Source organism: Bufo bufo, chromosome 1, assembly GCF_905171765.1.
Source record: "Bufo bufo chromosome 1, aBufBuf1.1, whole genome shotgun sequence".
NCBI lineage: Eukaryota > Metazoa > Chordata > Amphibia > Anura > Bufonidae > Bufo > Bufo bufo.
This window is the reverse complement of record NC_053389.1, coordinates 267129850-267144241: the sequence shown is the minus strand read 5'-3', so window position 1 is coordinate 267144241 and position 14392 is coordinate 267129850.

Genomic DNA, 14392 nt, shown 5'->3' with positions numbered 1-14392 from the left:
AAGAGGAGGTGGTGGACGATGAAGTCACTGACCCAACCTGGGAAGGTAGCAGGTCGAGTCAGGACAGCAGTACAGAGGGGGAGGGATCCGCAGCACCGCAACAGGCTGGAAAAGGCAGTGGGGTGGCAAAATGGAGAAGGTGGGTCACACCAAACAGGCCCGCAACTGTTCCCTGGAGCCCCCCCCTGCGGCAATCTCCCTTGCCAAGGGGTAGATGTTCCGTAGTCTGGCGCTTTTTTGAGGAAAGTGCGGACGATAAAAGAATTGTCATTTGTAACCTGTGCAGTACCAAAATGAGCAGGTGCATGAACACCACCACCAGCATGATCTGCCACATGGCATCAAAGCATCCTAATAAGTGGACCGAATGCCTGGGTCCACAATCAGTGTCTGCGGGTCACACCACTGCTTCCTCTTCCCCTGTGTTACATGCTGGTCAATCCTCTGTCCAAGACGCTGGCCCGGATGCCACCCGCCATGCACCTGACCCTCGCAAGCACCATCAGCTAGCACATCCACTTCTGTGTCCCAGTGCAGCGTACAAATGTCTATACCCCAGGCCTTTGAATGAAAGTGCAAATACCCAGCCAACCAAACACAGGCCATAGCACTAAATGCGCACCTTTCCAAATTGCTGGCCCTGGAAATGTTGCCATTTAGGCTTGTGGACACTGAGGCTTTCCGCAGCCTGATGGCGGTGGCCGTCCCGCGTTACTCTGTCCCCAGCCGCCAATATTTCTTACTGATCAACGCAGTTATTGGGAAGGTCCACTTAACGACCGACACATGGACAAGGGCTTTTGGCCAGGGACACTACATTTCCCTGACGGCACACTGGGTGAACGTTGTGGAGGCCAGGAGCGAGTCGTACCCTGGGATGGCACAGGTGCTACCAACACCAAGGATTGCGGGCCCTACTTTCATCAGAGTTTCTGCCACCACCTACGTTAGTGGCTGCAACCCCCCCTTCTCGTCCTCCACTTCCACCTCAGTATTATCCTCTTGCAGCACCAATCAGACATGAGTCAGTAGCTGGAAGCAGTGCAGCACTGCAGTTGGGACGTGGCAAGAGGCCGAGCTTAAACTGATCTGCTTAGATGACAAACAGCACACCGCCGCAGAGCTGTGGCAGGGAATAAGAGAGCAGACTAAGCTGTGGCTCTCGCCAGTCAACCTACAACCAGGAATGGTTTTGTCTGATAATGGCCGTAACTTGGTGGCGGCTTTGGAGCTCGGCAAGCTTACACACATATCATGCCTTGCCCATGTGTTCAACCTAGTGGTTCAGCGGTTTCTCAAAACCTACCCCATTTTGCCTGAGCTACTGGTGAAGGTTCGCCGCGTGTGTGCCCATTTCCGCAATTAATCGACAGCTTCGGCTGGTCTGGCAATGCTGCAGCAGCGTATGCAATTCCCAGCTCACCGTCTGTTGTGCGACGTGAGCACGCGCTGGAACTCCACGTTCCACATGTTGACAAGGCTTTGTGATCAGCAGAGGGCAGTAGTGGAATACCGGCTGCAACATGGTCGTCACCTTTCTAGTCAGCTTCCGCTCTTCACAAGCGACAAATGGGCATAGATGATGTCTGACCTTTGTGAGGTTTTAGGAAACTTTGAGGAATTAACACAGATGGTGAGCGGCGATAATGCTATTATCAGCGTAACCATCCCACTTCTGTGTCTATTCAAACGCTCGCTTCTCACAATTAAGGCGGATGCTTTGCATGTGGAAGAGGTGGAAATGGGGGAAGACAGTACACAGGGTGACAGCCAGACCACCCTCAGTTCGTCTTCTCAGCGCAAATTGGATGATGAGGAGGAGGAGCAGGAGACGGTTGCCTCCGCTACAGAGGGTTGTACCCATGGAAGTTTTATACCATCTGTTCAGTGTGTATGGGTAGAAGAGGAGGAAGAGGATGAGGAGATTGAGAGTCATCCTGATTAGGACAGCAAAGTCTTGTCTGTTGGGACTCTTGCACACATGGTTAACTTTATGTTAGGTTGCCTTTCCCGTGACCCTCGCGTTGTACTCATTTTGGCAAACACCGATTACTGGTTGTTCACCCTTCTCGACCCCCGCTACAAAGAAAACTTCTCATCTCTAGGGATGAGCGAACCCGAACTGTATAGGGTTGTCCGAATTTTGGGGTGTCCGTGACACGGACCCGAACCCGAACATTTTCGTAAAAGTCCGGGTTCGGGTTCGGTGTTCGGTGCTTTCTTGGCGCTTTTTGAAAGGCTGCAAAGCAGCCAATCAACAAGCGTCATACTACTTGCCCCAAGAGGCCATCACAGCCTTGCCTACTATTGGCATGGCTGTGATTGGCCAGTGCAGCATGTGACCCAGCCTCTATATAAGCTTGGGTCACGTAGCGCTGCACGTCACTCTGCTGATTCAAGCATAGGGAGAGGTTGCTGCTGTGACGTTAGGGCGAGATTAGGCAGATTAACTCCTCCAAAAGACTTAATTCAGTGATCGATCTCCAGCTGTGGATCATTGAAGTGCTAATATTGAATTGCTCACTTTTTTTAGGCTGCCCAGAGCGTTTTTATGTCACTTTTTTCTGGGGTGATCGGCGGTCATTTTGTGGCTTGTGGTGCGCCAGCACAAGCTACCACCAAGTGCTTTTAACCATCAATAGTGTGGTTATTTTTTGCTATATCCTACATCAGCTGCAGGCTGAGCCTGTGTCACCGAAGTGCATTTAACCATCAACGGTGTGGTTATTTTTTGGCCATATACTACATCAGGTGCAGGCTGAGCCTGTGTCACCCAAGTGCATTTAACCATCAACAGTGTGGTTATTTTTTGGCCATATACTACATCAGGTGCAGGCTGAGCCTGTGTCACCCAAGTGCATTTAATCATCAACAGTGTGGTTAATTTTTGGCCATATACTACATCAGGTGCAGGCTGAGCCTGTGTCACCCAAGTGCATTTAACCATCAATAGTGTGGTTATTTTTTGGCCATATACTACATCAGGGGCAAGTTGAGCCTGTCACCCAGCGCCTAAAAAATAGACCTGACATTTATATTCCTCCAAATCAGTACTGTTTTAGCTGGTCAAGTTATTTGTAGTGACCGTAAAAGCACAGTTTTTGTTCTGGGTTGAAAAACTATTCCCAAAATTGCCATTCTCAAAATTAGTAGTTTCAGCTATATCAGGCCTACTTTAAATCTATCCCAAAAAGGATATCTTAGATTCAAGGTGCTGATAGTGTCATTCTGAAAAACTTAACACACACGCTACCGTGCAAATACAAGTCTAATTCTGTGATTAAAGGTATATCTGTCACACAGCGCGTAAAAAATAGGCCTGACATTTCTATTCCTCCAAATCAGTACAGTTTTAGCTCGTCAAGTTATATTTAGTGACCGTAAAAGCACAGTTTTTGTTCTGGGTTGAAAAACTATTCACAAATTTGCCATTCTCAAAATCAGTAGTTTCTGCTATATGAGGCCTACTTTAAATCTATCCCAAAAAGGATATCTTAGATTCAAGGTGCTGATAGTGTCATTCTGAAAAACGTAACACACACGCTACCGTGCAGATACAAGTCTAATTCTGTGATTAAAGGTATATCTGTCACACAGCGCGAAAAAAATAGGCCTCACATTTCTATTCAACCAAATCTGTACTGTTTTAGCTGGTCAAATTATTTGTAGTGACCGTAAAAGCACAGTTTTTGTTCTGGGTTAAAAAACTATTCCCGACTCCCAGTGACCTATTACAAGACATTCCAGCAAGTGGTTTTACCGCATCTGCTCTCAGTCTGCAACATGGCTTTACAGGGGAAACATCTATCCAGAGATATGACAATGGCCCACATAACTTTAATCCCCAAAGAAGGGAAAAACCCCAAACAATGCGCAAGCTATAGGCCCATCTCACTTCTTAACATTGATCTCAAGTTACTTGCGAAAATGTTAGCAAACCGCCTTGCGACGTTGCTTCCTCTGCTTGTACACAGGGATCAGGTGGGTTTTGTTAGAGGAAGGGAGGGTAGAGACAACACAGCTAGAGTCTTAAATGTGCTTTACTACTCTTCCTTACGGTCAAAGCCGTTGCTTCTTTTAAGCACAGATGCAGAAAAAGCATTCGATAGAATTGGCTGGTTATATTTAAAACAAATCTTACTTAGGTTTGGCCTGCCTGATCCCTTTGTACAAGCAACCTTTGCAATGTACTCCCAAGCTTCAGCATCAGTACTAATCAATGGAGACCTAACCGACCCTTTTAGCATAAAAAATGGCACTCGCCAGGGATGTCCCCTCTCGCCCCTACTTTTTGTTTTAGCCCTGGAACCCCTTCTTGCTAGACTGAGAGCAGACCGGGACATTCATGGAGTCATATTGGGTGACCAAAACCACAAACTTGCGGCTTTCGCAGACGACATAATGATTATGACATCCAATCCCAGTACTTCACTCCCCTTAATCCAAAAACACCTAGAAACATATAGCCTATTGTCAAACTTTAAAATAAACAAACAAAAATCCTTAGTGATATGTGTGAAGATCTCTCATAGAAACCAAATGACTCTAAAAGAAAACTCACCCTTCGACTGGTCATCTCCATTTATCACCTATCTGGGAGTCAAGATAAGCCCCAATCCATCTGAACTTTTTACACTTAATTATTTGCCCCTTTTACAATCTCTTACCACTGACATAAATAGACTAAATATACCTACGATATCATGGTTTGGTCGTAAAAACCTTCTGGCCTCACTAATTTTACCTCGCCTTACTTATATCCAGCAGGTTTTACCCATACCAGTCCCTAAGTCTTATTATGTCTCCCTCAGAAAACTTTTTAGTTCATTCATCTGGACCCAAAAAAAACCTAGACTCTCTTACGCCTTATTAACACGCCCTAAACATTCAGGAGGCATAGCCTTCCCAGATCCTGAAATATACGGCAGAGCCGTCTTACTATCCAGAGCAATAGATTGGCTCAGAACACCTAATCCTAAATCTTGGGTAGCAATGGAACAAGAACTTGTAGGTCAACCCTTTCGGTCTCTCCTTCTAGGGAATTCCAGCCAGAATAAAATACCCTCCTGTCCCTTTCCAATAATACAGGCTACTCTCAAAGCTTGGAAACATCTTCAATCCTCACATTGCTCAATACCATTTCCATCACCAACCCTTTCGGTGGGAGATGTCATAGGTACATCTCTCCCAGTAATTAGAGATTGCACCCCACGTGACATTAGAGAATCTAGTATATCCATATTTGGCCTTCACCAAGCTGAAAATACTCCTCTCACAGTCAAAGAGATTCAAACTAAATTAAACCCTCACAAACAGTGTTTATCCGCTAGCTTATATATCTACTCTTATATATCTCTACACATCTCAAATAAAGATCGGCTGAGACCCCTGGTCTGGATAGAATCTCTTCTTACCCACCCTAACCCACCGGAAAGGTTGATCTCACAACTATATGGAAAACTCAATAACCCCCCATCACTAGTCAAACCAGCCTTTATTGGATGCTGGGAAAAGGATTTAAGCCTTGATTTCGCATTCTCTGACTTACCAAAAATTATGCTTTCTCCACATAAATCATCTCGCTGTGTGCGTATACAGGAGAATGGTTATAAAATATTAACCAGATGGTATAGAACCCCAGATGTGACTTCCCATTATTCAGATGTGGCGACAGACCAATGTTGGAGATGCCTTGAAGATAGAGGCTCGTTCTACCACATATGGTGGTCTTGCCCCATAATTAATAAATGGTGGCAATCCATATTTGATAAGAGCAATCTGATTTGTCACTCAAATATACAGATTTCCCCGACTTTAGCCCTACTCAACATAGATATAAACAAATCCCCCCCCTATCCCTCATTTCTATTTAGACAACTGTTGATAGCAGCACGTCTATTAGTGCCTAAATTCTGGTTATCAACCTCTATTCCATCTTTGGAACAATGGAAACTGAAGGTTGATCAGCTGTTCAGATTTGAGGAAATATCCTCTTGGGAAACACGTACCCACAACACGTTTTCTAAACAATGGAAACTATGGTCAGAATATAGGCTCCCGAAACGAGATAGCTAAAGTTACAATTACTCGGTCTTATACTAGTACAGGATAGCACCTTATAGAAGCTCTGTTTATAATTTGAAGGATTAATATAACTGCTATCATAGACTAGATACGATATAAAGGGAATTACTATATCTTCATTTATTTATCTATAGAGGGTCAAGATTAAACCTACTGGGACTCTGCCTCGTTGTACAAAATACCATGTTGTACAAGTATATCTTGATGTACAATATTATTACTATGTCATGCTGGAGATATAAGACACTTGTATATGTACCACTTTATAATTTGTTATGTTTTATTACTTTAAATAAAAAATTTATAAAAAAAAAAAAAAAAAACTATTCCCAAATTTGCCATTCTCAAAATAAGTAGTTTCTGCTATATCAGGCCTACTTTAAATCTATCCCAAAAAGGATATCTTAGATTCAAGGTGCTGATAGTGTCATTCAGAAAAACTTAACACACACGCTACCGTGCAGATACAAGTCTAATTCTGTGATTAAAGGTATATCTGTCACACAGCGCAAAAAAAATAGGCCTCACATTTCTATTCAACCAAATCTGTACTGTTTTAGCTGGTCAAATTATTTGTAGTGACCGTAAAAGCACAGTTTTTGTTCTGGGTTGAAAAACTATTCCCAAGTTTGCCATTTTTAAAATTGTGGTGAACGGGAACAATGAGGAAAACATCTAATAAAGGACGCGGATGTGGACATGGTCGTGGTGGTGTTAGTGGACCCTCTGGTGCTGGGAGAGGACGTGGCCGTTCTGCCACAGCCACACGTCCTAGTGAACCAACTACCTCAGGTCCCAGTAGCCAGCAGAATTTACAGCGATATTTGGTGGGGCCCAATGCCGTTCTAAGGATGGTAAGGCCTGAGCAGGTACAGGCATTAGTCAATTGGGTGGCCGACAGTGCATCCAGCACGTTCACATTATCTCCCACCCAGTCTTCTGCAGAAAGCTCACAGATGGCGCATGAAAACCAAGCCCATCAGTCTGTCACATCACCCCCATGCATATCAGGGAAACTGTCTGAGCCTCAAGTTATGAAGCAGTCTCTTATGCTGTTTGAAGACTCTGCTGGCAGGGTTTCCCAAGGGCATCTACCTAGCCCTTCCCCAGGGGTGGAAGAGATAGAATGCACTAACGCACAACCACTTATGTTTCCTGATGATGAGGACATGGGAATACCACCTCAGCACGTCTCTGATGATGATGAAAAACAGGTGCCAACTGCTGCGTCTTTCTGCAGTGTGCAGACTGAACAGGAGGTCAGGGATCAAGACTGGGTGGAAGACGATGCAGGGGACGATGAGGTCCTAGACCCCACATGGAATAAAGGTTGTGCCACTGACTTTCACAGTTCGGAGGAAGAGGCAGTGGTGAGACTGAGCCAACAGCGTAGCAAAAGAGGGAGCAGTGGGCAAAATCAGAACACCCGCCGCCAAGAGACTCCTCCTGCTACTGACCGCCGCCATCTGGGACCGAGCACCCCAAAGGCAGCTTCAAGGAGTTCCCTGGCATGGCACTTCTTTAAACAATGTGCTGACGACAAGACCCGAGTGGTTTGCACGCTGTGCCATCAGAGCCTGAAGCGAGGCATTAACGTTCTGAACCTTAGCACAACCTGCATGCAAAGCATGAACTGCAGTGGAGTAAACACCCTAAAAACAAAGAAGTCACTCAGGCTCCCCCTGCTACCTCTTCTGCTGCTGCCGCCTCGGCCTCTTCTGCTGCTGCCGCCGCCTCGGACTCTTCCTCCGCCTCTGGAGGAACGTTGGCACCTGCCACCCAGCAAACATGGGATGTACCACCAACACCACCACCTGCGTCACCAAGCATCTCAACCATGTCACACGGCAGCGTTCAGCTCTCCATCTCACAAACATTTAAGAGAAAGCGTAAATTCCCACCTAGCCACCCTCGATCCCTGGCCCTGAATGCCAGCATTTCTAAACTACTGGCCTATGAAATGCTGTCATTTAGGCTGGTGGACACAGACAGCTTCAAACAGCTCATGTCGCTTGCTGTCCCACAGTATGTTGTTCCCAGCCGCCACTACTTGTCCAAGAGAGCCGTGCTTTCCCTGCACAACCAAGTGTCCGATAAAATCAAGTGTGCACTGTGCAACGCCATCTGTGGCAAGGTCCACCTAACCACAGATACGTGGACCAGTAAGCACGGCCAGGGACGCTATATCTCCCTAACTGCACACTGGGTAAATGTAGTGGCGGCTGGGCCGCAGGCGGAGAGCTGTTTGGCGCACGTCATTCCGCCGCCAAGGATCGCAGGGCAACATTCTTTGCCTCCTGTCTCCTCCTCCTCCTACTCAGCTTCCTCCTCCTCTTCTTCCACCTGCTCATCCAGTCAGCCACACACCTTCACCACCAACTTCAGCACAGCCCGGGGTAAACGTCAGCAGGCCGTTCTGAAACTCATATGTTTGGGGGACAGGCCCCACACCGCACAGGAGTTGTGGCGGGGTATAGAACAACAGACCGACGAGTGGTTGCTGCCGGTGAGCCTCAAGCCCGGCCTGGTGGTGTGCGATAATGGGCGAAATCTCGTTGCAGCTCTGGGACTAGCCGGTTTGACGCACATCCCTTGCCTGGCGCATGTGCTGAATTTGGTGGTGCAGAAGTTCATTCGCAACTACCCCGACATGTCAGAGCTGCTGCATAAAGTGCGGGCCGTCTGTTCGCGCTTCCGGCGTTCACACCCTGCTGCTGCACGCCTGTCTGCGCTACAGCGTAACTTCGGCCTTCCCGCTCACCGCCTCATATGCGATGTGCCCACCAGGTGGAACTCCACCTTGCACATGCTGGACAGACTGTGCGAGCAGCAGCAGGCCATAGTGGAGTTTCAGCTGCAGCACGCACGGGTCAGTCGCACTGTGGATCAGCACCACTTCACCACAAATGACTGGGCCTCCATGCGAGACCTGTGTGCCCTGTTGCGCTGTTTCGAGTACTCCACCAACATGGCCAGTGGCGATGACGCCGTTATCAGCGTTACAATACCACTTCTATGTCTCCTTGAGAAAACACTTAGGGCGATGATGGAAGAGGAGGTGGCCCAGGAGGAAGAGGGGTCATTTTTAGCACTTTCAGGCCAGTCTCTTCGAAGTGACTCAGAGGGAGTGCAGCGTACTCAAGTTAGGGTTAATAGTGTTCCTGGGTGTTGTAGTGCAATCATGACACTAACCTGAGACGGCTGACTCTCTGCAAGGGCAGGGGATGATAGGAAATGTTCGTGACGCCAGTGCCAATTAAACGGTGGCACGCCGTTTGCTGATAGCAGGAATAACTGAGGAACCACGTGATGTTAAAGCAGAACTCAAACTTTAGTAGTCATCATATAGGGACATTAACGGAAACGCAGTTCCTTTGCAGACAGTTGATTTTCAATACAGTTGATGCAGGCAATATATGTATAGCAAGGTGACTTCAGAGTGTTAAACACAGGACTTGCAGTACAGGCGGCTTGCACTCTATTCCTGACTGATCCTGGAACATATAAACTCTCCTCCAAGGTCCAATGCCCTAGCTCTGGCGTATATCCTTGGCTTTATAATTATCAAGTACCTCCTCCGTTGTCTTGAGTACCTCTTGCTTTTCTTGACTTGCCTCTGTCTCTCTCTCAGTTTCCTCAGGCTCTTTAACTGCGGTATTCCTGTTTCTGCATATGGGAACTTAGGAGGGGAACCTTCTCCTTGAATCTGGAACCCGGTTACAGGGACTGCAATACCCTCTCCTGGTCTGCAGGCTTCAGGCCTGGACTTGACTCTGACATAGCCTAATCTCTGGTTAGACTAGACTACAGACTTCAGACTCCAACTACAACTCTAGACTCCAACTCTAGACTGACTTTCCTTTCCCTGACTGGGCCTTATATAAACTAGGGCTCCCTAGCTCCCTCTATTGACTAAGAGCTGGAATGACACCCCTAGCAGGCCTGTACATGCAAGTTTCACAGTAACAGGGAAATACATAGCATTATATTTTATAAAGATGACTTATACCAACTTCCCCATAAATAAGGGGACACGACAGCACAACAAGTGACCCTTTTGTAGTGACGGGCATTACAGTCCCCGTACACTACATACCCCACTGCTTTAAGCTGAGTACGACCTCGTACTCCATCAGGGCTCGCCCAACTGGAATCTCTACCTGAAACAGAAAAAGAGACATGCAGGCATACATATATGTAATTCATCTGCATTTACATTCATATCAGGTCCAATTGGCAAAGGTGAAGGGTGGTGACAAGGGGCGTCGTTCTCTTCTTCTCAGGATAGTGAATGGAACTGGGGCGCTGACCTGGCACAGCGTAACATTATAACCAGGATAGTCCATGACAATGAATAAGTCCATAATAGAACAGCAAAATAGATAAAACAGTATAAAAGTTCTTGGAGGCTCAAAGAACAAACATGAGTCCGTACCCAGGTTATTTTCCTATTAAATCACAGAGGCTCTCGTGCGGTGGAGTCCATCTCTGGGCACATTTCCTTTAAAAAGAGTAAGAATCTCAGAGGCTCAGGTTCTTTTGAGTCTGTCTCCGGGCACGGTTCCTTAGTATCAAGTTGCACAATAAAATTGTATAATATAAAACAAGTGCTGTAATACCCCTGATCAACCTGAAAAGGGGGTTAAGGGTAAAAGGTGCAACTAAGGAACAGGCACAACTTGGCGTGGGGTAGCAAAAGCAGGCAGGAGATCCTGGAAACAAACTTGGCTTCGTTGACTTTAATACTTCAGTGGTTAACACCTACCACTGAGCCGTGGATGAACTGGCAGCAGCAACAAAGAACCAGAAAACATAGGACTCCTGTCCTGGAAGGGTTAACAACATCATTCTTTGGTGAAATAAATCAAAGGCCTAGCAGGCTGATTCACAGTGGCATGTCATAATCACTTGACTCTGCTGGCAAATACGGCCTGTAGTAGTCCTCTACAGGAGGATGTGCCCACATAACGGTGTCAGGGGGCAGCTGCAAGGTAAAGGGGCCCCTAATAGGTATTGGCCCCATGGGCCTAGGGGTAAACCCTCGGGTGGACCGTACCGGTCCCGGCATACTGATTGTGGGTGGTGCTGCATTGGGTACCGCCGCTGCAAGCGGTCCGGTGGGCTCTGTGCAGCAGTTCACAGCAATAGCGGGTCCTCTTTGAGGCCGCAACGGAGTGGTGGTGACAGAAGGTGGTCTACGGGTGGTGACAGGCACCCTTACCTCGTCTTTCTTTGGCGGCGTCCGGATCCTGGCGGTCGCCATCTTGCGCAGCTCCCGCAACTTCTCTTCCAGCCGGACAATCTGGTGACCGATGCTCTCCGTGTCGGAGTCGCTGTCATCTGCTGGCGCCGCCGGCGCAGGTACAGTCAACGATGGCTCGGACTCGGCCTCTGCAGGTTCTGGTGGCGCATCGGGTCTCCGACCCTTCCGGATGTTCTCCAAGGTAACCCGAAGTCCTTTTAAGTTCTCCAGGTCCTGTATGGTCTTCTCCCGACGAGGCAGCTCGGGGGAAGGATAAGGGCTCACCCATTTTTCCAACACGGTTGGCTGCCAGAAGACATTAGGCCCAATGAAGGAGCTCCGCTCCTGGAAGGCGTGATGGGCCGGCTCTGGAGAGCGTTCCGGTTCCCGCTCGCAGCCAGAGTAGTCTTCTTCTGCCTCCCAGTCCTCAGGTTCTCGCTTGGGACGGGTCACGGCAGTTGCATAAGGGCCTCTCAGGCTCTCGGCAGGGGTGAACTCCACTTCCTCTCCCTCGCGGAGGCTGTGCTGATAGGAAGGGAGGTAGTCTCTCTTGACAGATCTTCTGTTAACATATAAGTCTCTGCCAGTTAGATAATCTTGGATGAACCCGTAGCCCCGGGTTTTGTCAAAGGACACCACCAACCCCTTTCTCCTTTCCAGGCGGGGTTGGGTGTCGGTGTGTCGTTCATGGATAGTCTTGGTCAATTCCTCATAATAGATTTTAGTCTTTGTATTCTGCTTTATAGCGGCCTCCTGGATCTCTGCCATTAGTGAAGACCACTTGAAAGAGGGCTGAAAGAAGTCTCTCCAGGAGCCATAGCAGGGCTCTGGTTCTTTCTCCCGTGGCGGGCAGGCGGGTTTCTCCGGTCCCGGAGAGTAGGCCGGTGGAGCCTCCTCTGGCTCTACACTAATATCAGTCATCTTTGGTATTTCAGGCGCGGACGTTGCAGCAAAGCGGTGCTCACTCTCCAACATGCTCGATCCTTCCCTGGAGAGCGATAGGGTGGCGCCAATAAGATCAGCCAGCTCCTCCCATTGCACTGGGAGGCCACCCCCCAGGTATTCCAGTATATGGAAGGCGGAGTCCATGCTAAAGATGACTTATACCAACTTCCCCATAAATAAGGGGACACGACAGCACAACAAGTGACCCTTTTGTAGTGACGGGCATTACAGTCCCCGTACACTACAGGAGGTTTTTTGCAACACCAGAGGCCAGGTACAAATGTGGCCAGACAGGACCCACTACTGGAGGACGAGGAGGACGAGGATGAGGAGGAGGTGGAGGAGGATGAGGATGAAGCATGTTCACAGCGGGGTGGCACCCAAAGCAGCTCGGGCCCATCACTGGTGCATGGCTGGGGGGAAACACAGGACGATGACGATACGCCTCCCACAGAGGACAGCTTGTCCTTACCTCTGGGCAGCCTGGCACACATGAGCGACTACATGCTGCAGTGCCTGCGCAACGACAGCAGAGTTGCCCACATTTTAACGTGTGCGGACTACTGGGTTGCCACCCTGCTGGATCCCCGGTACAAAGACAATGTGCCCACCTTACTTCCTACACTGGAGCGTGATAGGAAGATGCGCGAGTACAAGTGCACGTTGGTAGACGCGCTACTGAGAGCATTCCCAAATGTCACAGGGGAACCAGTGGAAGCCCAAGGCAAAGGCAGAGGAGGAGCAAGAGGTCGCCAACGCAGCTTTGTCACGGCCAGCTCCTCTGAGGGCAGGGTTAGCATGGCAGAGATGTGGAAAAGTTTTGTCACCACGCCACAGCTAACTGCACCACCACCTGATACGGAACGTGTTAGCAGGAGGCAACATTTCACTAACATGGTGGAACAGTACCTGTGCACACCCCTCCACGTACTGACTGATGGTTCGGCCCCATTCAACTTCTGGGTCTCCAAATTGTCCACGTGGCCAGAGCTAGCCTTTTATGCCTTGGAGGTGCTGGCCTGCCCGGCAGCCAGCGTTTTGTCTGAACGTGTATTTAGCACGGCAGGGGGCGTCATTACAGACAAACGCAGCCGCCTGTCTACAGCCAATGTGGACAAGCTGAAGTTCATAAAAATGAACCAGGCATGGATCCCACAGGACCTGTCCATCCCTTGTACAGATTAGACATTAATTACCTCCCCTTAACAATTTATTATTGTAATCCAGGGCACTTCCTCATTCAATCCTATTTTTATTTTCATTTTACCATTATATTGCGGGGCAACCCAAAGTTGAATGAACCTCTCCTCTGTCTGGGTGCCGGGGCCTAAATGTGTGACAGTGGCCTGTTCCAGTAGTGGGTGACGTGAAGCCTGATTCTCTGCTATGACATGAAGACTGATTCTGTGCTGACATGAAGCCAGATTCTCTGTTACGCGACCTCTCTCCTCTGCTTGGGTGCCTGGGCCTAAATATGTGACAGTGGCCTGTTCCAGTGGTGGGTGACGTGAAGCCTGATTCTCTGCTATGACATGAAGACTGATTCTCTGCTGACATGAAGCCTGAATCTCTGTTACGGGACCTCTCTCCTCTGCCTGGGTGCCTGGGCCTAAATATGTGACAGTGGCCTGTTCCAGTGGTGGGTGACGTGAAGCCTGATTCTCTGCTATGACATGAAGACTGATTCTCTGCTGACATGAAGCCAGATTCTCTGTTACGGGACCTCTCTCCTCTGTCTGGATGCCGGGGCCTAAATATGTGACAGTGGCCTGTTCCAGTGGTGGGTGACGTGAAGCCTGATTCTCTGCTATGACATGAAGACTGATTCTCTGCTGACATGAAGCCTGAATCTCTGTTATGGGACCTCTCTCCTCTGCCTGGGTGCCTGGGCCTAAATATGTGACAGTGGCCTGTTCCAGTAGTGTGTGACGTGAAGCCTGATTCTCTGCTATGACATGAAGACTGATTCTCTGCTGACATGAAGCCTGAATCTCTGTTATGGGACCTCTCTCCTCTGCCTGGGTGCCTGGGCCTAAATATGTGACAGTGGCCTGTTCCAGTGGTGGGTGACGTGAAGCCTGATTCTCTGCTATGACATGAAGACTGATTCTCTGCTGACAT